This window comes from Podarcis filfolensis (genome assembly GCF_964270895.1).
Source record: "Podarcis filfolensis genome assembly, chromosome: 8".
NCBI lineage: Eukaryota > Metazoa > Chordata > Lepidosauria > Squamata > Lacertidae > Podarcis > Podarcis filfolensis.
In genome coordinates, this window is record NC_139611.1 from 33,022,981 (window position 1) to 33,050,865 (window position 27,885).

Genomic DNA, 27,885 nt, shown 5'->3' on the forward strand with positions numbered 1-27,885 from the left:
ACCAACAACATTTTAGGGCTGGAGTTTAATACCTGCAGCTAAAGGAGCCAGCCTAAGATCAAACTATTTGAGGGGTTTGCCCACCCCCTTAAAAAAAAAGTATATTGCTTTATATGTGAATGTGTATTTTATTTCACCGGAATGTTTGATATTAGATAGATAGATAGATAGATAGATAGATAGATAGATAGATAGATGATAGATAGATATTAGGTTGGATCCAAACACTGATTTCCTCTGTAGGAAAGATTTTTTTTCCAGGTCAAGGGTCACATCCCCTTCAGGGCAGGACCACCCCACCCACCCATGTGGTGCGATGAGGCAGTTGCCTCAGGTAGGAGAGCTGGGGACACTGGGAAGGGTGGCAGACCCACACCCTGAGGAGCTCGCTGCTTGCCACCTCCTGCACTTGTGCTCCTCTTACTCCGCTGCCCCCCCTCCACTCTGGCCTCCATCAGCACCCCAGGACTTCTCAGGGCAACCCCAACCTCCTTCTTTGCCACCACCTGAAGTGGCTGGAGGCGGGCCCTGAAGGAGGCTGGAGAGGAGCAGGTGGCAGTGCGAGTGGCAGCAGGGTGCCATTTTCTGTTTTGCCTCAAGCAGCAAAACATCCTGGGCCGGCCCTGCTTCTGGGCAACCTTCCAGGGGCCACATGCCAGTCACGGGTGGGCAGAACAATGTATGTAAATTTTAACTTTGGTCACCTCCCTTGGGAGGTGGTGGGTTCCCCTTCCTTGGAAGTTTTAAAGCAGAGGTTGGATGGCCATCTGTCATGGATGCTTTAGCTGAGATTCCTGCATTACAGGGGGTTGGGCTAGATGACCCTTGGGGTCTCGTCCAACTCTATGATTCTAGATTCCACACACATGCACCCCTTTCTATCCTCCATCCAGGCAAGAAAAATTCATCATCAAATCTCAAGGACAAATCCCAGCCAGGCAAAACACTCAAGGAAAATGTGAAACAGTGAGGGGTGGGGCCTGGGGGAGTGTCTCAAGGGCCAGAGAGCTGTGGGGGGCCCTGCATTTGGCCCCTGGGGCTGAGGTTCCACACCCCCTGCTTAAACGTGTGGTATAACCAGTGTCTGTGCCCCTCCAACATGTATCCACCAGATGTCCAAAATGGGTCTGTGTGCAGAATGTCCAACTGGAATGGAAACCAATCGTAATGGAAAAGCGTGGGAAGATCTTTTACTGCTTGCAAAAAACGCAGGTTGAGACCCAGCCATAGGAAGGATGGCTTGAATGATTGCACCATTTATTTATTTAAAGAACCTTTCCAGTTCTCTCTCAAAGTGTTTTTGTTTTTATTTTTTTAAGCATTAACATGAGAATCTGGCATCGTTTTGTTTGCATGGAATGCTGAATGCCAGACATAAATAATAGCTGCATCTCTCAGTAATGGAAGTTCTGTGGAGAGTGACCTTTGGAGCACGGAGTAGTCTTTGCAGAAGTGCCCTCAAGGCCTCTGGAAATGGTAGGAGGCAGTCATTTGTGTTAGGGAGAGAGGGCCATTCTAATCAGAATCCTATCAGCCCCGTGCCACCTCACAAAGGAACAGCGAATGGGGAGCGCATCTCTTTCCAAAGAGGAAATGCTGAAGGAACATATTTGTGAAGGAGAAGGCTATCCATGGCTGCATTCTCCCTCCAATGTCAGAGGTAGTACGCCTCTGAGTGCCAGTTTCTGGGATTCAAAAGTGAGGAAAGTTGGTGTTGTGCTCAGGATCTGCTTGTGGGCTTCCCCGAAGATACACCTGGTCGGCCACTGCGATAGCAGGATGCTTGACTAGATGGGCATTTGCTTGATCCACCAGGGTTATTCTTGTGCTCTTATGGGTATGTATAGCCTGAGAAGGGAAAACTGAGAGGGGGCATCAAATCACTCTTAAGAGCATAAGAATTGCCATGCGTGAGGCACATGGTGTGGAGGCCTGGGAAATGGCCTTTTCAGTGGTGGCTCCTCATATGTAGAATTCAGTGTTTGCCAGGTGCCTGCACATTTTGCACCAGCTATCAGCCACTTGGAACCAAGTGAAGATGCCTGGGTGCCAGGATGGCACCTGCCGTCTCCACCATCTGGAGGTGCATGCCTGGAGATCCTTGGATTTTGCCTGTTTTTGCACACTAGCAACACGTCCTGTGGAATTCCACCCATTATATTTTATCTGCACAATCAGAATAGATTTCAAGAACCAAAAAGTCACATTGAAAAATCCGACTTTCAAGCCGTCGGGTCCCAAAAATGGCAAGTAGGCATTCTATTTTGATGATTGTAACCCTGATTTAAGGAGCCGTTTGGTGCCTACTTATGTATCTGAGTTTCTAACACCGGTAGAACTTTCTACAAGGTGTGTCTGGCCCCATCTCTCTGTAGTTGTTAGTTAGGAGATGAATCTTTGGAGAAAGAGATTGGTGATTGCTGCTGCAATCATCTAAACAAACATCCCCAATGTTACTTTCAGGGACTGCCATTGCCAGTTTGCTGCACGCTACACTTGTTATGACTTGGGATATCAATGAGATCAGGATATCCCATCTTTTTCTACCCACACACACCTCCCAACATTCATTTCAGAGTAGCGAAAGCTTCTGACACTTCCTAAAATAGCAGTCGACATAAAGAAATTGATGTGAAGCCACTACTGTGCCAAGCTGTGTTTATGTGCGAATCTTTGAAGCAAAGATTTTGCTTGGATAGGGATTTCCACTTGTTTTTAAACACATCTTTGTATTTTTCTGTGTCATGTTTTTAGAAACGAGTGCGCACACAGCCTCTCCTTCCCTGTCTCTAAAGACAAAAGCATCTTTGCTTGGTGGTTTGATGGCTGGAACAAATGTACATATTTTAAAATGCAATTTTGATGTCGGGCTAAAAGGTGCTGAATTCTAAACAGATTATACCCCCCTCCCCGAAAAGGGCCTGAATGAGATGAAAAACAATCTTGCTTCTGCTCTTATTATATTGGATTTGATTGATAAACAGGCCGTCATTTATTCTATTGTTACGTTTAAATTTTAAAATCAATTTACAACCCTTGTTAATAATGGCCTTTCCACTTCCATTTGAGGCTATCTTCTCGTCAGGTGTATGACAGCCAGTGTGGTGCAGTGGTTAGAGTGATGGACTAGGACCTGGGAGACCAGGGTTCGAAGCTCACTTGGGTGACCTTGGGCCAGTCACCCACTCTCAGCCTAACCTCCTTCCCAGGGTGGTTGTGAGGATAAGAATGGAGATGAGGAAGAGCTCCTTGGAGTAAAGATGGCATATAAATGCAGTATTGGTAGTATTGGTAATACAGAACTTCCTCTTTCATCATACAAGAACCAGGGGTCATGCAATGATGCTGAATAGTGAGATGTTCAGAACAGACAAAAGGAAGTACTTCTTTGCACACCGAGGAATGTGGTGGCCACCAGTGTAGTTTGTTTCTGAGTAAACATGCATTTGGAGTTTTCCACCAGTCCCTTCCAACCATACAGTTTTTGCTGTGGCCCAGGCGGCAGGTGAGGTGGCCACCATGCCTGCATTGAAGATCTACTCTGGCGCCATAATTGATTTACACCGGATGCATTTGGAATTCAAAGCAAGAACTCACTCGAAAAAAGTGCACTGAAATTTTAGTGGTTGCATTAGAATTTTTATGGCTCTGAATTTTAATTATGCTACCTCAGCAGAGCTGGTGAAAGAACCACAGAATACGGGGCGGGGAGAGGAGGGCAGGTTGGAATCATTATTTCCCATGGCTAGTTTACAGCGCAGCAAGTGTTTCATTCGATAGCGTAGCTATTTCGTAGCCGCACAGGGGAACAAAATTAGTGAATCCTGTGCCTAATGCTTGTACGGTTTATTAGTTTTAGAGGATGTTGAGCCTGAAATGAAAGACTTGGTGTGCAGAAGAAGAAGGAGTTGTGAGATTTGCTGTGAGATATATGTGCTTTGTTATATATTTATTACAGGGACAGACAAAACAGAAATTTTACATTCCTATAGAAAAATGTTTAATCTTCTGCCTTCATCAGTTGCTCTGATAAAAACGTTGCTGTTTCCAAGGTGGCAGATCCTAGAGCTTTGAGGCTGGGATGTTCAGAATGGCTTCATTCGCTGAAGCAGAGGGATGCTGGGACTGCCCTCCAGTTTGAGGTCAGGCGGTGTTTATGTCCAGTGTCAACATTCAGAAATTCTACCTTTTTGCTAACATGGTTGGATCTGCTAACAGATGTGGGAAAAAGTGGGACAACCTGCTAACATGGCAGGTGTTTCCACTCTTTTGTCATACATGTTACATATGATATGCATGCATAGGGTACGTATTTAATCCAAAGCAATCAGCAGAATCACTTGATCAAAGTTATCTTGAATTATGCCCCCTAAGGTTGCAGGAGGGTAATAGGAAATTCCCCGGGGGCAGAAAGTTAGCATCTCAGGCACAAGGCGTCAGCTTAGCCTTCTCCCTGTCATGATGGCTTTCTTTATCTTCCAGGTACAGTGGTACCTCAGGTTAATAACTGAATTCGTTCTGGAGGTCTGTTCTTAACCTGAAACTGTTCTTAACCTGAAGCACCACTTTAGCTAATGGGGCCTCCTGCTGTCATTGCGCCGCCGGAGCACGATTTTTGTTCTCATCCTGAAACAAAGTTCTTAACCCGAGGTACTATTTCTGGGTTAGCAGAGTCTGTAACCTGAAGCATATGTAACCTGAAGCATATGTAACCCGAGGTACCACTGTAAGCCTTAAGGGGGCTATCAAGAGAGGAGGTGTCCTACCAGAAGTCACCTGGAACTGACCCTGCAGGGAAGATTTCTCTTGGTTCTGATGAATGCAATGGTGGCTGGTCCATTAGGGCAAATGGGGCACTGCCCCACCCACCTCAGTCTGACCCCACCCAGTCAGCCTGCACCTACCTGCCTTCTTACTTGTAACTAGCAAGCAGGCAGCATGGACTGTCATCTTCCTCCTCCTTAGTCTCGGTGTTGCTGCCCTTGTAGAACTCAACACAAAGGAGGACAGGGGTGGAAGAGCCAGCATGGTGTAGTGGTTAAGAACGGTGGACTTGTAATCTGGTGAACTGGGTTCGATTCCCCGCTCCTACACATGCAGCTGCTGGGTGACCTTGGGCTAGTCACACTTCTCTGAAGTCTCTCAGCCCCACTCACCTCACAGAGTGTTTGTTGTGGGGGAGGAAGGGAAAGGAGATTGTTAACCACTTTGAGACTCCTTAAGGGGAGTGAAAGGCGGGATATCAAGTCCAAACTCTTCTTCTTCTTCTTCTCCTTAGTCTCGGTGTTGCTGCCCTTGTAGAACTCAACACAAAGGAGGACAGGGGTGGAACTAGAATGTCTTAGCTCTGTGGGTCTCCCTGCCTTCCACCCCATCAGTTTCAATGGGCACCAGCCAGTACACGGGCTGAATGTGTAATTGAGCACAATATTCCATTTAGGAGTGAGCTTTAGGTGGGCAAATATTTCTGCTGGGTTTTTACCTTTAGTCTCACAGTGGTCTATCAGTTGTTGAGCCATCTAGTTGTGGCTTTAGTGTCCTTATTTTATAATGGCATGTCTCCGACTTCATCTGCTGATGTGTTTGTTTGTTTATATTGATGTGTTTTCGATATTCCATTAAGCTCCACTGAATGTCAAATATGGCAGAACTGGGTCCCCCCCCTTTAAACAAAAGAACCCACATAAACACAAAAAACCCTATGTTATTTTATGCTCACAACAATCCTGCAAAGCGGGTTTGGCTGAAAATTAGTGACGATTTAAGGTCTGTAGCTGAACAGAGATACAAAGTCAGGTCTTGCTGGGAAAAATCTAGCACTTGATCTGTTCCAACACACTCTCAAGCAAGCCTGCTTTTTGCAGAAAGGAAGGAACACACACTTATGGTTATTTAGAAAAATGGCGGCTAATTTGATATTGGCATTCCATGGGGAATTTTTAATTGGATAATTGAAGAAATGCTTTTTAAATGAAACCAATTTAGCCTTTAGGTCTCTTCCCGCACCCCTCCCCCTCCCTCCAGAAAGTTACAAAGAGAACAAGAGGAGAAGGATTTTTTCTCACTGGCTCCAAGCTTATCACTGCTATGGCAATGGAAGTATGTGGTGTGTTTTGTGACACTGTGCGAAACAAAGACGCTATAAAAGGAAAATGACACCTTTTCCAGAAGTGATAATGGGAGGAAGAATGCAGGGTCAGAGAACTGCTACAGCAGTCTTTAGCTAAATCACCAATTAGGAATGCTTGATTTAGCAGCTGTTATACACTTGTTAGGGGGAAAAGAAAGGAGAAAGGATTTCTCTCTCTCTCATTCGCACTTGCAGCTTTAGCCTTAATAATGAAATTGTCTGTTCTTCAGTCATTTGTTTATTTCCAAAAGCAGGGGGGTGGGGATACTATGGGAGGATGTTGTCAACGTCTCTTGTTCCCAAGAAAGACAAAAATTGGGGAGGAAACAACAGCCTGATTTACATGGAAAGAAGAAGAAGAAGAATGTATTTTGCATGTATTCTGTTTATTACATTTATATACCTCCTTTTCTTCCAAGGAGCTCAAGGCGATGTGCATGGTGGTGTGTATAATGATTTGTCTGTACATAGTGTGTAAATAAATACGTAGATTAGCTCTATAATGTCTCCCATTTCTTCCTTGCCTTTAACCCCCCACAGACTGTCTTGCCAGAGTGGTGCATGCTCTTATTGTCTTCCCGCTTGGACTACTTCGACTTGCTCTACGTGGAGCTACCTTTGAAGGTGACCCGGAAACTGTAACTAATCTAGAATGTGGCAGCTAGACTGGTGACTGGGAGCAAATGGCCCTAAGCGTCCACCATAAGGTGGGTGGTGCTGTTGACGATTGAGGAGAGAAGCAGGGTGGAGATTACTCAGAGCAATGCCATTACTCCAAGAGACTACATTTTTAAGCTTCTCTCTGTGAATATTGAATATAAGACATTGGTAAGAGCTTTCCTTGTCTATCTATTCCTGGCAGCCTACCGTGGGGGGGATCAGATTCCTTGATGCCTGACACCTATACTGTTCCCTAGCAGAGGTGGGGGCGTGGCACTCACTCCAAACTAGGTAAGTACTCAATTATCTGAGGTTCTGCTCCCCCTCCGCCCCCACCCCCTGCTCAGAAACCCATTCCCTGCAATGTCCTATTTACGGGGTATTTTTACCTGTGACTTCCATAGGAAAGCTCAACAACTTGATTTCCTAAAAGAGGCTCAACAACTTGGGGTGTCCCCCCAAAAAACCCTGGCTACGCCCATGCCTGTACCTGCGAGGGAAACTTTTTATTTTTAATAAAACAGATACCTGATGAGACTCCCGTAAACCAGAGGTCTTCCATCCCTTTGAGAATTTAGCTGAACTAGGAGGTTTGCGTGTGGCTTCATAATGTTGCAGCCAGCATCCCTTCTATTTCTGAAGTTCAGAGGTGAGTGCCGATTCAAACACAGCCAATTCAGTATCGATGCAATCTCACATTTTACAGAAGTACCGTCCCACCATTAGGGGGGGAAAGCAGCAGTGAGTGGGAGCAGTCCCGCTTGCTCTGTTTTCACAGAATACTGGTTGAGTGATGGGAACAGTGGTAGAGGAAATTGGGTAAGCAGACCTTCCTGGGATCTGAATCTCACAACTTTGAGTCTTGATATTGATGGGTAAACTGACAACCCTTGTCCAAGAGAGCTGAACGGACAGGAAAAATCACTACTTTTCAATCAAACTGGCATACTTTTATGACACAGGCAACAGCATTAGAACGTGATTAAAGGCCCCTGAGACCACATGACAACTTATGGAATGAGACCTTTGTTTAAAAAGTAAAACCGTTTAGAAGTTAAATGTAATTCAACATACATTTGGTGCTTCTGTGGGTCGGGAGGGATTGTTGCATACTGATTGTTGCTTCTTGAAGAGAAAGGTGAAAGCCATAAAAGAAAACTGGGTGGGTGGGGGAACAGCATGGGATGTTTTGCGGAAGAAGGCATGGCTGATGGTGAGGTGCATGGAACAGGAGCACTCAGCGCTGCAGCTTTGAGTTGCAGGTCCCATTTGTTATGCTTAAAGAATCCCCGGCAGTCTTCAGATTTGTCCCGCCTCACTTTCTTTCTTTTTTAAAAATAATCTTTATTAATTTAAATTACACACTTACACAAAGAATTTACAAAGAATTTACAATCTCATACTACAAAAAAATTAAAGAAAAAACAAATAAGAAAAAAGAAAAGAAGAAAACACAGAAAGAAGAAAAAGCGAATTTATGTACATAAAAAAAAAACCCTCATTGTCCCGCCTCACTTTCTGATCTGCAAAATGGAAAGAATTACAGGTGAACGAGAGGCACTTTTTGCCTGTAAAGCTTCAGAAATCAGTGACGTGACAATACGATGTAGGGGGAAGTGTGAAAAGAACCCTCGGGAAAGGCATTGTGGTTGCATCTTTAGTTAGTTAATTTACACGTTTTGAGGGAGTGGAGCAGAGCTTAACCCTGCCACCATATTGGCAGTTCTTCAGCAAATGGTCTTGTCTCGCTCCCCCCCCACTCCCCTTTTTATATTGGGGGGGGGGAGGATGAGAGTGCCTCCTATTATATATCATTGGCCTTGAGATGCTTTTCTGCAAGCTCTTGTGGGGGCCATTTGTAGTGATAAAGCTTCGGGGTCATCAGGAGAGGCGGGGAGGGGGGGATATCAGAGCAAAAGGAAATGCTTTGTTAGAGAGTCCTTGCACCGAAAGATGTACGTGGTGTTTTGAAAATCTAAATTCCGTGGCTGCTTATTCATCCTTCTGTCAGAATTAGCCATCAGCGGTTACAGGAGAGGGAGTGCGTGTGTGTTTCTTTGTCTTTTTGCACAGGCTGTGACAGGTGAGGGAGAACAAAGTCCTTCCCTCTACCCCTTGCATTATCTGATCCCTCCAACTCTTGAAAAGCACCAGCTGGTCTAAAAATTGCATTTTTTTAAAAAACGCAACTGACTTGGGTCTGGTTTAAAAGGATGGGAGAGAAAACATGCTCAACTAACATGTGGCGGATAAAACTTGCTTTTATTGTCTCAAGCTGTAAGACGCACAGTTAATTATACTGTAGCCATTTAGATGGTTCACTTCATGTTAATCCAATTATAATTTTTTAAAGAGTGACTTATTAAAATACTGTTTCCCTTCCAGCACAGCTGCCCTGTGGCGCGGTGCAGTTATTCTGTTGCCGCCGGGAGCGTTGTTTGTATACAAAGGCAGCTCAGCTGCAGCTTTAGCCTGTCCATACCTTTTCCTTATTTCTTTTTTGCACGATTGCTGGGCATCCGTTTCATGTGCTACAGGGAGATTTCTTTCTATGTGGTAATACGAAGAGTTGCCTGGGAAAAGACATGAAATATCTCGAGCTGGCTAAGGGTGTGATCAGGAAGGGACTCGATTCAAAGGCTGTCACGCTATGAACTCCGTACACAGCGTTATTAGGGATGGGTGAATTTAGTTAATTTTTGTTTGGCTCCATTTCTCATATTGCTCCCCCAATCTTGAATTAAACTCTCTGCATTCTCAGTTCATGTCACCCCCACCCCCCACCAAGAAAAGTGCTCATCATGGAAATGCACCTGTGGGTTTCAGCCAATATACACAGGTTTCTATGGAATTTTGCCTGATATACTCATTTCTGTATACAATTTTGCCTAATATGCTTATTTTTGCAAAGCCGTCTTCCCTTCCGCAATGCTATTCTGTATATGCTGTTTCCACAAATATATGCACCCGTATGCACATTATAAGGGACGCGGGTGGCATTGTGGCCTAAACCACTGAGCCTATGGCTTGCCAATTGGAAGGTTGGCGGTTCGAATCCCCGCGACGGGGTGAGCTCCTGTTGCTCTGTCCCAGCTCCTGCCAACCTAGCAGTTCAAAAGCATGTCAAAGTGCAAGTAGATAAATAGGTACTGCTCTGGTGGGAAGGTAAATGGTGTTTCCATGCACTGCTCCGGTTTCGCCAGAAACGGCTTAGTCATGCTGGCTACATGGCCCGGAAAAACTGCGGACAAACGTCGGCTCCCTCGGCCAGTAAAGTGGGATGAGCGTGCAACCCCAGAGTTGTTCACGACTGGACTTAGCTGTCAGCGGTCCCTTTACCTTTACCTTTATGCACATTATCTCTCAGTACATGCATTGCTGTAGACATGACTTGGCTGGACAACTGTATTGAAAAATGCAGAGAAATGCAAATTTCAACAGATGGCTATGTTTCAGCTTGCACATTATTTATGAGAGTATGAATTAGCCATTTCCTCTCCCTGAGTGCTCACTGGAAGGACAGATCCTGGAGCTGAGGCTCCAATACTTTGGCCACATCTTGAGAAGAGAAGACTCCCTGGAAAAGACCCTGATGCTGGGAAAGATGGAGGGCACAAGGAGAAGGGGACGACACAGGGCGAGATGGTTGGACAGTGTTCCCAAAACTACCAACATGAATTTGACAAAACTGCGGGAGACAGTGGAAGACAGGAGTGCCTGGCGTGCTCTGGTCCATGGGGTCACGAAGAGTCGGACACGACTAAACGACTAAACAACAACAACAACTAATGTAATGCATTCTTTGCACACCATTTCCACAAAGTTATCAATCATTTGTTTATTTCTTTGCTTTTTCCACCTTAGGCTGGAGAAATGCATTTCAAAATGTCGAAGTCAGCAGACTGTGGAAAAAACAGCCAAGGCTTTTGGTTCAGATATGATTTCGGGAAGGGCAAATTTGGTAGGTTCACCTTTCAAGGTGGACTGAATTCAAGTTCTCCTGCAATCCTTGATATTTCAGCCTGGCTATCGCTTCCCAGGAGGAAAACACCAATAAACCCATTGCTTTTGAAGGCTAGCATTTTAAAGGGGGGTAGGGGAGGAGGGGAAAAGCATGTCTCCCCTTTCCTCCTTGGCATTATTGCCACCGAATAAGGCTCGCCCACCTCCCGCGGTCTTCAAAAGACTGTCTTCACCAGGCTGGCTGAGCACATCTTTGATCCGCAAACAAGCACATTGGGCATGGTCTTTGATGAACTTTGGGTGATTTAAACACTCTCCGTTAATTACCTCTCCTTTTATCTGCTGTTGCAGTAAAGGCGGACCTGCTGCTTCCCTAAATCAAGGAATTGTGACTGAAGGCCTCCCAATCCAATTGTTCTCATTTAGACCAAGTCCTCACAAACATGCCTCTAAAATATTATCGTGGCTTCGGCTGACATGAAACACCATTGTCGTCAATCAAACACACACACACACACACACACACACACACACACACACGAGGAAAGGAAAAGGAAGGGTGGAAGAGGGAGCCATTGCAAGTGTGAGAATCGATCTATAATACACGCATGGAGCCTGCAACCACTTAATCATCAATTGCACACGTACCGCAGTGGCACTCTCGCCAGGTTCTCCCCCATCTTCCTCTCAACACTTGTCATTCTGCTATCTGCTGAGATTTAGCAGCTGCGGAGATGGATGGATCAATATTGCCCAGCCTCAGAAAGGCACAGTTTTTCTTTCAATCTAACCAGAGGACTAAAAACAACACACTCAGGCTCCTGTGTCTGATTTAGCTAATCAGTGATTAAAAGAAGGAGAAGGGGGGCAGGGGAAGAAAGTAATGTGATCACCATATTTGGCCTCAACCCCCCCCACCCCCGCTGATCAAATTATGCGCAATATATCGAGCGCGGTTACGATGCTGTCGCTTGATGGCCTTCCGTGGTCTCTGCCAAAGACCCTGGTATGTATAAAACACATTCAGAGCAGTGAGGCAGGTTTAATGGGCAAGTTGGATGAAGAGGAGGCCAGCTGGTATCAGCTGCCTCTAACTACAATAATGTGTATCAATCACTCGGCATGGGACTTTTTGGTGTGAGGTGTGTGTGTGTGTATCTAATGCTTCCATCCAATAAAAGCAGGTTCAGTGTGTTTTAAAGAGGCAGACCTTAAAAAAAAACCTTGTGGAAGAAAAGGAAGAAAATGATGTTCCTGAAGGTTTATTAAAGCAGTACTGAAGGGCAAAAAAGCCGTTACCATAATTAGGATTTTGTTTTTACTTTTCCGCCCTTCATACCAAGGTTCCCAGGACAGTTTACGACATTAAAACACAATATTAAAAACAGTTCAAAACAACTTGCATTCACAGAAATAAGGCGGGTCCTGAAAATATATACCTCTCAAGTGTCATACACCAGGAAAAAGAGGTGTGTCATCACAACCCACCGAAACAAAAGGGGCTTATTCACAGAGGCTTCGGCCATGCTTGTTTTAATGGATGTACAGTCGGCTCAACTCCGATTCCAGTGTGAACTCACCTGATTGGATCTGGGCCACATCCATTTAAAGCGCTATGATATTACTTGAATCAGTCATGGCTTCCCCTAAAGAATTCTGGGAGCTGCAGTTTGTCCTGGCTCCTGCCTGTTGGCCAACTCAAACTCAGGTGATGGTTTCTCCCAAACAATGCTCAGATCAGTGTGATACATATGCAAACCACTGTTCAAAGGCACAGCAGGTAATGTGCACAGCTACACACAGGCACAGTTACACACAGACATGGCAGGCTACTCAAGTGAAGGCGTTGATCCAACAACGACATGCCCCCTGCAATGCTGTCATAAAGAAAAGGCAGAGCTTAGCGCGGCAAGTGGTTCTGACCCTCTAACTGGGCACACAACCTAGTTGTCAGGGACTGGGCAGAGGAGGAATGGTGGAGACCACCTCCCCAGCCTGACCCTTCCAGAGAAGAGGAGGACAATTCAGAATTACAACAGGGGCTTGAGGGAAGTCAAAGCTCAGAGGCAGATGAGGAGGAAAGCTGGGAAATAATGGGAGAGGAGGAAGAGGAGGAGGAAGCAGAAGCATGGGGGGTGACAGCTGATGGACACAGTGTCTCTAGAAAGCATTCCAGACCCCTCCCCCTTTCCCAGAACCTGCCGAGCCTTGAAAGTAGGAGAGCAAAGAACTTGGAGACAGAGAGCACTAAGCTGCACCCAGGACAATGCCATTATCCAAGAGGCTGTGTTCTAAGCCTCTCTCTGTAAATATTGAATAAAAAGCGGGTGGTAAGAAACTTTGCCTTGTCGTTGAACGTTCCTGGCAACCAGCCGTGGGAGTTATTTATAGCCACCTGACACTAGTACTTCTCCAAGAAGGCTGAACCAACCTCAGTTGTTGAAGCCTGCGTTGGTGTCTCAATGACCTCAGTGATGGAGGAGGTGCTACTGCCTCATCGGAGGCAGTTAATAATTATTACCCACCCTTCATCTGCAGGCCCCTGGGTGGGATATAACAATTTAAAACTCAGTATTGAAAAGAGAAGTAAAGCAAATCACAATCACAGGAACTGGTTGGCTCCTTAGAACACATTTCAGGTGTCAAACCCCAGGGTTAAGAGATGCGTTTTCAAGATCTACAGGTTTTAGATGGACAGCCCACCCAGGCCAGTGGTGACCTCTCTAAGGCTATTCCAGAGTCTTTATAGGATCTATGTGTGCTCAAATGACAGCCAGGGTCTGACCTTCAAAAGCAGCAAATGTGAGTGAAAAATTGAAATTCCATTCTTAGTATCTCGTATGTAATGTGCTAGGTATTACCAGAGAGAGAGAGACTTGGATCAGCCATTCCTAGGAGACATTTGCAATTCTTAGGTGCCTCAAGAGGGAACAAGAATGGGATTTCAGCCTGCTAATTCTTAATATCACTGACATGTTCCTAATATAGGATTTACTTTGGTGGATGTGTTTTTTACTAAGCTGAAAAGTGGTTCAGTGTCTCCTTAGTGGAGATTTTAGACTTGGGAACGATATGAACTGTCCTTGGAAAGCAGTGCAAATTGATGTGATAAGCTGCAGCCTCTTTTAATTATGCAGTCAAATGTAGAACGACAGAGTTGGAAGGGATCTTGACGATCATCTAGTCAACCCCTCTACTGATGCAGGAAATCCAAAGCATCCCTGATAGGTGGCCATCAAGGTAAAGGTAAAAAGGTAAGGGACCCCTGTGTGGTTGAGTCCAGTCAAAGGTGACCATGGGGTACGGCACTCATCTCACTTCAGGCCAGGAGAACCAGGGGAGCCATTTGTCAGCAGCTTTCCAAGTCATGTGGCCAGCATGACTAAACCACAACAGGACACTGTGCAGAATTCCAGAGTGCACGGAAACACCATTTACTTTCCCACAACAGCAGCACCTATTTATCTACTCATGCTGGTATGCTTTTGAACTGCTAGGCTGGCAGGAGCTGGGACATAGCAATGGGAGCTCACCCAGTCGCGGGGATTCAAACCGCCAAACTTACAACTGGCAAGCCCAAGGGGCACAGTGGTTTATACCACAGTGCCATTTGCGTCCTTGGTACTTTGTTCTGGCTCATCCTGTGTTTCTATGGTTTTTTATTAATGTAAAATCGAAAGCACAGACAAAAAAACCCACCCACAATCAAAGTTACAAAACATAGGAGCAGTACAGAGGTTGTATTTTCCAAACAGACAGAAAACAGATAATGTAGATGAATAAAACCAGCAAATCGTATCATGGAAGCCAAATTTCATGATTTGCTGGAGGAAAAGGTTTTCGTTTATCTGAATTTCATAAGAAATGAAATCCTACCAAATGGCATTGAAATGCTCTGGGTTTTCCTTACCTTTAGAAGTGTGTAATTTATGAGTTATTTTCCCTGCAGTAGTCAGAGTCCACACATTCTTGTAGCACAATGAGAGGTTTTAAGCCCTATAGTGTCCATTTCCATTTCTGGACCAAAGAAGTTCTCATTGCATCCAGCACTCACAAAAGAAGTTCATAAAATTGCTGTTTGATCGTCTCATGAATACAAAAGGGCCAGTTGCAGGGATGTTTGGATGGGGGCATTTAACACTTTTTGATATTTATTCAAAAACATCAGTTCAATATTTGGGTGCCAGAGAGCATTCCTGCCATGAGTGGGAAAATGTCCCCCTTCTACTGAAACCAAATCAGTAGAATTTTCCTGCAGTCATACCAACCAGATCTGAGCATAAGCTCTAGCTTATACAGATCTAGCCTTCTGACTTTGACTTGTATACTTAATAAAAGTATTATTATTATTTAATAAATTTGTATACTGCCCCTTCATCTGCAGGTCTCAGGGTGTTTCACAGCATAAAAATACAGGATAAAAACACAAAATACATAATTAGAACAAGAACAAAACATACCAATAGCAGGACCAAATGTGTCTTTCCTCACTTTTTAGCCTTCGCTTTTCAGTCATTCCCCCCACCCAAAAGAGCCCCCTGCCACACTTGGGAACACCTGAACCCCATTTCCTCACAATTTGACCTTGTTGACTCTGGCCCTATCATCTAGAGGAATGGAAATTGGGTTTGCTCTGTCCTGCATGTGACAGCCTTCAAATATTCACACTGAACATACTATTTCCCCCCCACCCCTGAAATAGCATGAGGCAGACTCGCCATATCAGAACGTGACAGAAAAACAATACAAGTCCTTGCGGTTCCTCTGAATCGGAAACCGCTGTGACAGCAGCCATGCCTTTGTTGCATTAAGCAATTGAACTGTACTTATGTAGTTATTTATAATAGTGCTCTAGTGGTTTGTCAGGGATAACCAATCTGACTTCCGTCTCAGGCGAGGGCTGGAGCTCTATTGCCATCTTTGCTGACTGGCTGGTTGTATGTATGTGTTTCTGTGTTTTCAGGGCAGCAAAATGGTTCGGTGGGCAGAAATCAAGCATCCCCAAAGTACCGTTGCTTGTTCCCTTTTTTCTTTGGTTCTGCTGCTGTCTGTCAAAAGGAGTGTCAGTCTTGTAGTGGCAAGTGGGATTCTTTCGGATATTAATGTCTGCGGCCCAACCAGCACGTTCGACCGAATAAGACAGGGCAGCTAGGCTGTATTATTTCAAACTGAAGAGTGATGTCAAAACTGGGCTGCAGGGCATCAGGAAGTTGAGAACTGGGGGAGAAACCAGGAATCCAGGACCAAAAAGCAAGTCCAGACTGAGCTAGAAGGCAGAAAGGGAGAGGAGGAGGAATACGAGACTTGAGCAACAATTTTCTTCCTGATGTGTTTTGATTCGTGCTTAGCTCTGAATCATAGCTGTCAACTTTTCCCTTTTCTTGCGAGGAATCCTATTCGGAATAAGGGAATTTCCCTTAAAAAAAGGGAAAAGTTGACAGCTATGCTCTGAATCTGGGCTTTGGCTCTTAGTTCCTGGCTCCAGCCAGACAGGTGATTATGCCTCACCTTTAACATTTAAATGGGGGAGCCTCTGTGATGCAGTTAGTTAGAGTGTCAGATTAGGACCTGGGAGACCAGGGCTCAAATCCCTCCTCAGTCATGAAGCATACTTGGTCACTTTGGGCCAGGCATGGTCACTCAGTCTGACCTACCTCACAGGGTTGTTGTGGGGGATTAAATGAGGAAGGGGAGAACTATGTATGCCACCTTGAACTCCTTCACTGCAGAGTCAAAAGACAACAGACTCTGGCCTCTGCCTGTACAGGGAAGTGGGGTAGCTCAGTGGTGGAACATCTGCCTTCCATGCAGGAGGTCCCAGGTTCAATCACCAATGGCATCTCCAGGTAGAGCCAGAAAAGGCACCTTCCTGAATCCCTGGAAAGCCACTGCTGGTCGGTGTACACCAGTCATGGCCAAACTTGGCCCTCCAGCTGTTTTGGGACTACAGTTCCCATCATCCCTGACCACTGGTCCTGTTAGCTAGGGATGATGGGGGTTGTAGTCCCAAAACAGCTGGAGGGCCAAGTTTGGTCATGCCTGGTGTAGACAGTGTACCATCAAGCCTGGGCAGTGTGTATGGAGGTCCAGGGCTGCTCAGATGACAAAAAACTCCTCTCAGCCTTGCTGATGTGGTGCAAAGCAAAGCAAAGCAATACATTTGGCACTTGCTTGGCTGCAGGAGTTTCTGGAAGGAGGCGTACAAGACACCATCCAACTGCCTTAGGGATCCACTGGCTACCCTCACCTGGTTTAGCTAGTCAGTCAAAGCTGTTCCTGGCGTGTGGCTGCTGTTGCATGCTGACAGCTTCTGGGAGCCACAGGTGAGAGCCGAGTATGGCGATGTGGGCGGGGGGAAGACATACGGTAAACTACCAAAAAGGAGCATGGCGTGTCCCCCTACCAGAGATACTGCCCCTCCCTTAACAGTGTTGGGTTGTTTGCCTATATAGGGATGTGGCATTTCAGTTTATTGAACGCCATCTTTGAAGATCAGCCAACATTTATTACAAATAATAATTAATAATAAGTGAAATCATGTGTAAAATTAGATGCAATTGTCTTCACAACCTTTTGACATTTGTTTCCTAAGGGGTCGTTTTCCCATGTCAGTTTCCCATGTGCCCCCACTCACTTGGCTCCTGCCCTCCTGATATAATGTGAGGAGCTACTTTTCAAAACACTGTGGACCATAGATGGGGAACCGGAGGCTTTTCAGGGGTTCTTGGGCTTCCAACTCCCAATATCCCCAACTGTCATGGCTAATGGTCTGGAATGAGAGGAAACATGGCCAGCAGCATGTGAGAGGGTCAAAGACCCCTTCCCTTGCCCTAGATAACCAGTAAAATTGAAGAGTAGCTATCTAATTCAATGACAATCTTCCGTGTCCTTGTCCTTCCATAGTCTTCCACTCCCTGCTTTTAGAGGAGGGGGAAAAATTCAAAGAGGGTAAATATTGTAGCCAATTAGTGAAAATGTTACAGTGGATGTATTTGAAGCGTGATGGGCTCATTAAGCATTAAAACTCCCTGACATTTTCAGCATGTAGTGAGAAATGGTTATTTTCTGTTTGCCTTTTATATTTCTGCATCTTTTCTTTATCTTTGTCATGTTTTAGCAGCTTCCATTGAAAGTATTTTGGATTTTATTTTTTCTTACAAAGTCACTACTAATTTCCTTCTTCTACAGCTTATTATTCCCCACCACCACCCACTTTGGGACATACCCCTCTTATCAATTGCATTGTCTCCTTCCAGAGTTAATACTCACTTAAAAAAAATTAAAATATTTTGCCAAAAGGCGATGGGCTAATGTAACTTGTCATTTCCATTTGATGAAAATGCCATCATTACTGATCCATAAGTTGGGTTGGGAGTCAGGAGAGAAGAGGAAAGGAGGCCAAGAAAATATTATTAATATCTGAAATGCTTTCAGTTCAACAGGAAAAAAAATTGAACAAGAAAAGAAAAAAAGAAATTCAACAACAACAACAACAACAACAATAATAATAATAATAATAATAATAATAATAATAATAATAATAATATCATCTTTATTGTCATTGCCCCCTCTCAGGAACAACGAAATTACTTGACTGCTCCATAAAAACACTAATTAAAACAATACAGTATAGTACAGCAAGGAAGATTAGATGACTTTCAAAGTCCAGGCTTCCCATTCAGGGCCGAGATCGCTCTGGAGAAGAAGCTGTTCTTAAGACAGCTCGTTCTTGTCTTCATCGTCCTGTATCTCCGTCCCGACGGCAGGAGCTCGAAGAGACAGTGACCAGGATGCGATGGATCTTTTACTATGTCCAGTGCCTTCCTATGGCACCTTGTGGCATAAATCTGCTCTAAGGTGGAGAGTGGGCAGCCAACAATGCTCTCTGCTGCCTTAACAACTCTGCACAACCCCATCCTGTCCTGGGTAGTACAGCTTCCGTACCACACACATAAGCCATAAGTGAGCACGCTCTCAACAAGCAGAAACGTGAAAGCAGAAGCATAGAATAACCTGCTTGATCAGCCCAATGGCCAATCTAATCCAGCATCCTGTTATCACAGTGACCATCCAGATGCCTGTGGGAAACCAGCAAGCAGGACTCGAGCACAAGAGCCCTCTTCTCACCTGCAGTTTTCAGCAACTGGTGTTCAGAAGCACTGCTACTTCTGAACATGGAGGCAGAGCATAGCCATCATGGCTAGAAAAATAATCATACATAAGCTTCACTAGCATGGATTTTTTTGCAGCATTTGACTTGGGTGCACTAGTAACACAGAGCAGTTAAAGGTAAAGGACCCCTGGATGGTTAAGTCCAGTCAAAGGCGACTCTGGGGTTGTGGCGCTCATCTTGCTTCAGGCCGAGGGAGCCAGTGTTTGTCCACAGACAGCTTTCCGGGTCATGTTACCAGCATGACTAACCCGCTTCTGGCGCAACAGTGACAGAAACCAGAGAGCACGGAAACACCGTTTACCTTCCCGCCACAGCAGTACCAATTTATCTACCGGTACTTGCACTTTGACGTGCTTTCGAACTGCTAGGTTGGCTGGAGCTGGGACAGAGCAACGGGAGCTCACCCCGTTGTGGGGATTCAAACCGGCAACCTTCCAATCGGCAAGCCCAAGAGGCTCAGTGGTTTAGACCATAGCGCCACCCACATCCAGAGCAGTTGCTGTCCAGCAAGGCTTTTTTTTTTTTTTGGCAACTGCCCCTTTAGTGACAGTGTTGAACTTACATGGCATTTGGGGAAGGTGGTATTTGTTATTATTTTTGTTGTGTGTGTTACAATGATCTAACTCTTAATCTGACTGGGTTTGTAAACTGCATTTGTTATTTTCAAAGACCGGATTAACCTCATGCTAAAGCAAAAGTAAAAAACAAACAAAACACTTTTCATGCCAAGGAGATCTCTTGGTTGAGCATCTGTTCGAACTCCAGATCTCTTAACCCTAGTATCTATTTGTGGATTACTCTGGCTCTGCACAGAATCATAGAAACGTAGTGTGGGAAGGGACTCAAAGAGTCAAGTCCAACCCCCTGCAATGCTGGAATCAAAGTGAAAGAATCCCTGTCAGATGGCCACCCAACCTCTGTTTAAACACCTCCAATGAAGGAGAGCCCGCCATGTTCTGAGGTCAACTTGTTCTACCCTTGAACAGCTCTTACCCCCAGAAAATTCTTCATAATTGTAAGTCAGAATCTCCTTTCTTGTCATTTGATCCTATTGGCTTGGGCCCTACTCTCTGGAGCAGCAGAAGACGACCCTTTCAAAAGTTCCAGAGAAATAACCCAAGTGAGGAATGGTATTTGGAAATAACCTCCACAGTTTTGTTCTACATTTTCTTCAATTGCTTTTTCTCCCCTTTCCACAAATACACTTCTCAGTTATACTCTCCATGGGTTGCCTTCATAAGACTGTTTGTTGAAAGGGGGTGGTAGTGAAAAGGACACTACAAATCGCGCACTGAGGAGTTCCCTTCCCTTCCCTGTTTTAATGGGCTATTTTCGAGCACTGGACAGCATCTCAACGGTTGCTTTCATCTGTCATTCTGCTTAAGCGATCGTTCTCTAGGCCTTGATTAGCCTTGCTCTGGGCAAACCCATCACTTTTGGATAGTACGAGGAAAAGCAGAAGCAGTCAGGCTTGCACAACAAGACCTTTCAGGCTGCTGCTCAATCTTACTTAGTCTAGTTGAGGCAGATATTGGTTTTTCCCTTTGCGAAGCAATGATCACCAGCCTGGGTTGTCATAATATTTGCCAGAGACTGCATGCCATTAAAGAATGATTAACCATATTGATGCATGATGTTGGATAGCACAATTCAGATTATTTTGTTTTACTAGGCTATAGAAAAGGTATGGCTATGAGATATTGAAAGGTTTCTCATTCTTGACGGCAGAAAATGGACTGTGTTTTCAGGATTGTGGGTGTGAGTGCATGAGGGGTAGAGGGCAAAGATATATTGTTCCACCTGAGCTGTGCTGTTCTCAGATGCAAAGTGGAAAAAATGGCTGTCTCCTTGAAGGTAGCCTGGCAATGATGGGTAGGTTGGGTTAATGTGTCAATTTCAGTTTCTCTTCCTTTCACATTTTTTTTCAGTTTGGTTCTCCACACTTCCACATCAGTTTACAATTCTTAAAAAAAAAAGTCCTCATGGAAACTCAGCAAAATTTTGTGAGCCAAAATACAACATTGTGTACTCCTAATATACACACCATTTTTATGCAATTTTCCATAATATGCACATTTCTGCAAAGCAATTTCCCCTAATTTACATAATTTTGCAAAGCAAATTTGCCTAATATAATGCATTTGTATGCTATTATCATCCATCTATTCACATATCTATATCATCTAGACCTATACCTATTTCTAGCTAGTTAGATACCTGCACACTTTATTCTAGTACAGTGGTACCTCGGGTTACAGACGCTTCAGGTTACAAACTCTGCTAACCCAGAAATAGTGCTTCAGGTTAAGAACTTTGCTTCAGGATGAGAACAGAAATCGTGCTCCGGCGGCACGGCGGCAGCGGGAGGCCCCATTAGGTAAAGTGGTGCTTCAGGTTAAGAATGGTTTCAGGTTAAGAACAGACCTCCAGAATGAATTAAGTACTTAACCCGAGGTACCACTGTATACGGTATTTTTCTCCCTATAGGACGCACCGGCCCATAGGACGCACCTAGTTTTTTTTTTTGGGGGGGAGGAATAAAGAAACCCCCCCCAGCTGCGGCTTCAGCAGGCTGCGGATGTCTGCCCGAAGCGCGGGGCGCTCTGCTTCGGCGCGCCCCGCGCTCCGGGCAGCAGGCTGCTATCCGCAGCCTAGGGAGCCCTGCGGGAACTCCTGTGGGCTCCCCAGGCTTGCTGATAGCTTCCTGAAGCCTGGAGAGCGAGAGGTGTCGGTGCGCAAGCCTGCATTCGCCCCATAGGACGCACACAGATTTTCCCTTCATTTTTGGATGGGAAAAAGTGCGTCCTATAGGGCGAAAAATACTGTATGCATTTTGGTAGGCATTCACTGGAGAACTGCACCGCAAAATTCAGAGCAGTGCAACCCTTGAAGAGCGGCTGTGTTTTGGTCCACATATTGTATAGAAAAGCGCAGCTTGGGGAGGCTTGCCTTTCAATGTGAATGGAATTGATTTTTCCCCCACCTTCCCTATTAACGAGTGACAAAAGATGCGATATTAAACTGCTCCAAGGCTGAGCCAAAGATGGCATGGGGGAGGGTCTGCAAGAAGGACAGACAAAAGAAAGTACTTCAACACACAGCACACAGTTAAACTGTGAAATTTGCTCCCACAATAAGCAGTGATGACCACCAGCACGAATGACTTCAAATGATGATTAGACAGATTCATGGAGGAGAAGGCTATCAATGGCTACTAGTCCTGATGGTTATGCACTTCTTCCACTGTTGGAGGCAGGGATGTTTCTGAATACCAGTTGCTGGAAATTGCAGGATCGGAGAGTGCTGGAGTGCTTCTTCCCATACACATCTGGTTGGCCACTGTGAGAACACCCAATGCTGGACTAGCTGGGTCATTGGCCTAGTCCAGCAGGCTCTTATGTTCTTATTTTCTTCATAAGTAAATGCAGATGTGCGGCAGAGACGAAGGATACTGTTTCTTTCTCTGCGTCTCATTTTTGCCATATTCAGTTCCGTTCACCTTCATTTCTGCATCAGTTTGCACTTTATATTTTAAAGCCTGAACAAAAGTTCTTACACATTTTCATGTATTTTTTACCTGATGCACACATTTTTGCAAGCAGCTTCCCCAAATATAGTGATGTCTTCAAAACTGATATACTCATTTTTGTACACATGTTTTGCTTGGAGAACATCTAAAAATTAGAAGGCATGCCAATTTCAAAAGAGAGCTCTGTGTCAGTTTATGTATTGGGCTCTATCTGCACTCTACTTTTATAGCAATATCATACCGCTGTAAACAGTCATGGCTACTTCCAAAGAATTCTGCGACCTGTAGATTGTTAAGGGTCCTGAGAGTTGTTAAAAAGGGTAAAGGGACCCCTGACCATTAGGTCCAGTTGTGACCGACTCTGGGGTTGCGATGCTCATCTTGCTTTATTGGCCGAGGGAGCCGGCGTACAGCTTCCGGGTCATGTGGCCAGCATGACTAAGCCGCTTCTGGTGAACCAGAGCAGTGCACAGAAATGCCATTTACCTTCCCGCCGGAGCGATACCTATGTATCTACTTGCACTTTTATGTGCTTTTGAACTGCTAGGTTGGCAGGAGCTGATAGTTGTTAGACAACTGCTATTCCCCTCCCAGAGTTCCCTTTTGGGTTGATTGATTGTTAATCCACTTTGAAAATTGTAGCTCTGTGGTCAGCAGGGAAAAGTCTCCTAACAAGTAGCTTGGATTGGGATCATGATGCTTAGAGATTTTCTATTTTTGCTGTTTTTAATTGTTGCAGTTCAAACTCACTGACGTGCCCTGAAGAAGTATTTGTATGTGGAAATTAGGGCTGTCACCCAATTAAAGAAATTAGTTTTAGCAGATTAATCAAGTGAGTTTGAGTCGATTGATTAAACCTACTATATTTGCATATGGAAATGTTTCAAAGAGTAAAATCTCACTTTGGAATTTTTTAAGATTACACTTGCATATGCTACAGCAGACACCACCATAGAAGGGACATTCTTTCATCTCTCTCGTATGGGAGGGAATCCCTCTTTTAATACAGCCTTTGCAAGCTGTTATAGGTACACTCCGGAAAATAAATCAGGGACACTATTCTGGGTGATTCTCATGTTTGAAACACGTTGGGAGAGGAGACTTGGATCAGTGGTAGATGGGGACGGGCAACTTTATCAGTTTCAATATCTCATTTTTCCTATCTTCAGTTCTTTACATTTCCACACCAAGTTTGCATTTTTATTTTTAAAGGTTCTTCTGAAAATGTGTCAGCATTTTTGTGTGGATTTGTCCTGCGAAATACATTTTGATATGCAATTTTGCCTAACAAACACGTTTTGCAATGTGTGCATGTTGTTTGCATGTTGTTTCAGAAAGGCAGATTAAGTAAGTTTGCATTTAAATGTGAACGGAATCAAAATTTTCCTCCATGCCTAGAGGTAGAGCCTCTGCTTTGCATGCAAGAAGTCCCTGGTTTAATCCCTGGCATGTCCAAGTAGGGCTGTAAAATACCCCAGTCTAAAACCCGAGAGACCTGCGGTGCTGCCAGACTGTGTGGGCAATACTGAATAAGGTGGACCAATGAGCTGACGCAGTACAAGGCAGCCTCCTATTGTTCCTATGGAAATCTAAGCTCATTAGGACTAAACATTACAGCCTGAATTAAAGCACACTGAACATCTGCTTGCTACAAAATGATGTCTTTAGACAACCTGTGGTTTGAGTTTTTGCCTTCTGCAAAGGGTTTCCAGGGATGAATGGAGCATATGAAGGCTACTCTGTTTTTGTCTATTTCGCCAGTTCACAAAGCCTAGAGCATGGAATTGGAAAAGGAGCTTAGCTTGGGTCTCCGCCCATTCCTGGCTCTTAGCCATACCCGGATCCAGGCAGGTGCTTACATGTACAGACCCTCCAAGTATTCCTATTTTCCAGGGACAGTCCTGGATTTATAGAAGCCATCCTGGTTTCCGATTTGATCCCAGAATGTCCCACTTTTCCTTAGGGTGTCCCTATTTTCACCGGAGAAATGTTGGAGGGTATGGAGTTATGCGACCCCTGAACCAAGGAGATAAGGAACTATACAACCTTTAGAGGACATCTGAAGGCAGCACTGTATAGTTTTGTTGTTTTTATATATGTTGGACGCCAGCCAGAGTGGCAACCCAATCAGATGGGTGGGGTAATAGTAATAATCATAATCACAATTATAATCATAATAATATCATCATCATCATGGAATAGGACGTCCCTATTTTCATCGGAGAAAATTGGGAGGGTGTACATATATTCCCTCCCCACCATCAGACTCACAGGGAACCACGTTGGCAATAAATTTTACCTTTGTACAGTAGGGTTGTTTCTATATGTGTTCCTCTCCATCCTGCATCCAGATATACCAGAATCATGATCAGAGTTCCAGGACTCATTCCAGCCAGGCAAAAACATCCAAGGAGGTGTGCGAATCATGGCCAGGGAAGGGCGTGACCTCAGAAGAGTCCCAAGTGAGGCAAATAGAGAGGTCTAGGGGGCTGCATCTGACCTATGGGCCTGAGTTTTCCCATCCCTGATTCAGTAGAACTACAAACAACAAGTGTCTGGGTATATGTGTGTGTGCGCGCGCGCGCACACACACACACACACACACACACAAACCAGCCAAATATCCCAGCGGACAAATAAGTTGAAATGTGCTAGTGTCATTTGCATAGTGGGGCTCTCAAAGCACAAAGTGGCATCTCCGCTTTTTAATGTGTGACACCTGCCACCATCTATCTCCAGCCACCTTCCTCTTGAAAATGCCTATTCACTGGAAAGGAAGGAAAGGTCAGCAGTCTCCCATTGTCTGACAATAACATGGATTTCCTGAGATTGGCAACTGGCAGCATCTTGCGGGGGGGGGGGGGGAGACGTGCCAGCCTGGACGGATCGGCTTGCATAGATCAGCATTTCATTACAAAAATAGCAAATGACTCTGATCTTATTACCTAGCTTTTTCAGGTCAAGGTGGAAGGAGCTTGGCAGATAAGGATGCTGATGAGTTTGGGAGGGGAAGGAAGCAGAGAGCAATGAGGATGACTGGCTGTCAAGCCAGGTGCAGATGGAAGCAACTTGGGAAGATTCACCTTTGTTTCACTTTGGGCTGTTTTGCATAGGAACATAAGAAGAGCATTGCTGGATCAGGCCCACGGCCCATCTAGTCCAGCACCCTGTTCTTACAGTGGCTGAGCAGAAGCTTGTGGGAAACCTGCAAGGAGGACCTGAGCGCAAGAGCCCTCTCCCCCTCCTGCAGTTTCCAGCAAATGCATTCAGAAGCATTGCTGCCTCCAGCTGTGGAGCCATCATGGCTAGTAGCTGTCTCTCGATAGCCTTATCCTCCATGAATTTGTCTTATCCTTGATGAAAGCCATGTAGGTTGGTGGCCATTACTGCCGCATAAAGCAGCCACTTCCATCGTTTATGCACCACAGGGAGAAGTACTTTCTTTTATCTGTCCCGAATCTTTCAACATTCAACTGGGAATTGTAACTCTATGAGGGGTAAACTACATTGCCCAGAATTCTTTGAGAGAAATAATATGTTTCAAATGTGTTTGAAAGGTCTCAAAAAGAGAGACAGAGACAGAGTGATTGCCCCCCAAGGTTACCAAGTGAGCTTTATGGACAAGTGGAATTAGAACCCTTGATCTCCCCATTATGCTAACCACCCCTGGCTTTCCCCCTGGCTTTCTACTGGATAGCAGGAGAAAGATCTGCTTACAATCAGAGACTTTCGCTTTGTGTTTCAAGAGAGACAAAAGAAGCTACTTCACACATGTTCTTGTTTAGTCGTGTCCGACTCTTCATGACCCCATGGACCAGAGCACGCCAGGCACTCCTGTCTTCCACTGCCTCCCACAGTTTGGTCAGACTCATGCTGGTAGCTTTGAGAACACTATCCAACCATCTCATCCTCTGTCGTCCCCTTCTTGTGCCCTCCATCTTTCCCAACATCAGGGTCTTTTCCAGGGAGTCTTCTCTTCTCATGAGGTGGTCAAAGTATTGGAGCCTCAGCTTCAGGATCTGTCCTTCCAGTGAGCACTCAGGGCTGATTTCCTTAAGAATGGATAGATTTGATCTTCTTGCAGTCCATGGGACTCTCAAGAGTCTCCTCCAGCACCGTAATTCAAAAGCATCAATTCTTCGGCGATCAGCCTTCTTTATGGTCCAGCTCTCACTTCCATACATCACTACTGGGAAAACCATAGCTTTAACTATATGGACCTTTGTTGGCAAGGTGATGTCTCTGCTTTTTAAGATGCTGTCTAGGTTTGTCATTGCACATAGCATAGTCTAATCATGGAATCTGCTCCTGCGAGATGTAGCGATGGCCACCAACTTGGGTGGCTTTAAAAGAAGATTAGACAAATTCATGGAGGGCAAGGCTATCAAAAGCTCCTAGCCAGGATGGCTATGTTCTACCTCCACTGATACAGACAGTGCATACCACTAAATGCTAATTGGGAGAGTTGGTGTTGTGCTTGTGAACTGCTTGGGGGCTTCTCATTGAGGCACCTGGTTGGCCACTGTGAGAACAGGATGCTGGACTAGATGGGCCACTGGCCTGATCCTGCAAGACATTTCTTATGTTCTTAGTAAAAACAACAACAACCTGGCAACACTCTGATCAGACGGATGTCTAACCTTTACCGAAAAACACATGTATTTAATTCCAAGAACAATATTTTGCATTATAATGATACCTTTTGTTTTCCTTTTTTAAAAAATAATAATAATAAAGGCCAAGAGAAAGATGAGCCTCTCTCTGCAAGACGACTTAGCTTGTCACTGAGCTCCCAGATAACAAGCATATATTGTTCAGGAAAAAATAAAAAAAAATATTACAGTTTTATCTACTTGTACTGTTCAATAAAACATTAGTATCTCAGCATTTTTATTTAACAATAGGCAACCTTAGGCCAGTAATTATGCAACAATTATAATCATAAAAAACCTCTCTCCCCTGCTGCTCACCTAGAAACAGGAATATATTAAACTGGGACTACCATCGGAAAAAAGGCAAGCCACAAACTATGCTCATTTTTTAATGCCCCTGCAGTGCACCATGGGAAACTAATAATTCACCGTCTAATTAGTATCCCTTCTGCCACTGTTGGCACAGGGACAGACAAAGAGGTATCCGCTTCATTACAAACTTGCCTCAGTAATCTTTAAATGTCTTTCTTCTCTGCAGGTTGAATGCACAGATCAGGGGCAAATAGGATGCACAATTAAAGAAGCTTTGCTCAGGTTGCTGGTCTGATTGTGCATTCTTAGCCCTAATGAGTATGCTAGGGAGAGACTGGGAAGGAGGCTGGGGAGGGGGGCATCTAAATGCACTGTGTCTTCTTCTTGGCTATGTGATAAGTCTTGCTTGTTGTCCTTCACTAACTTCTGCAGCTACCAGGAAGAAAGAAAAAGTGGAAGTGCTGGA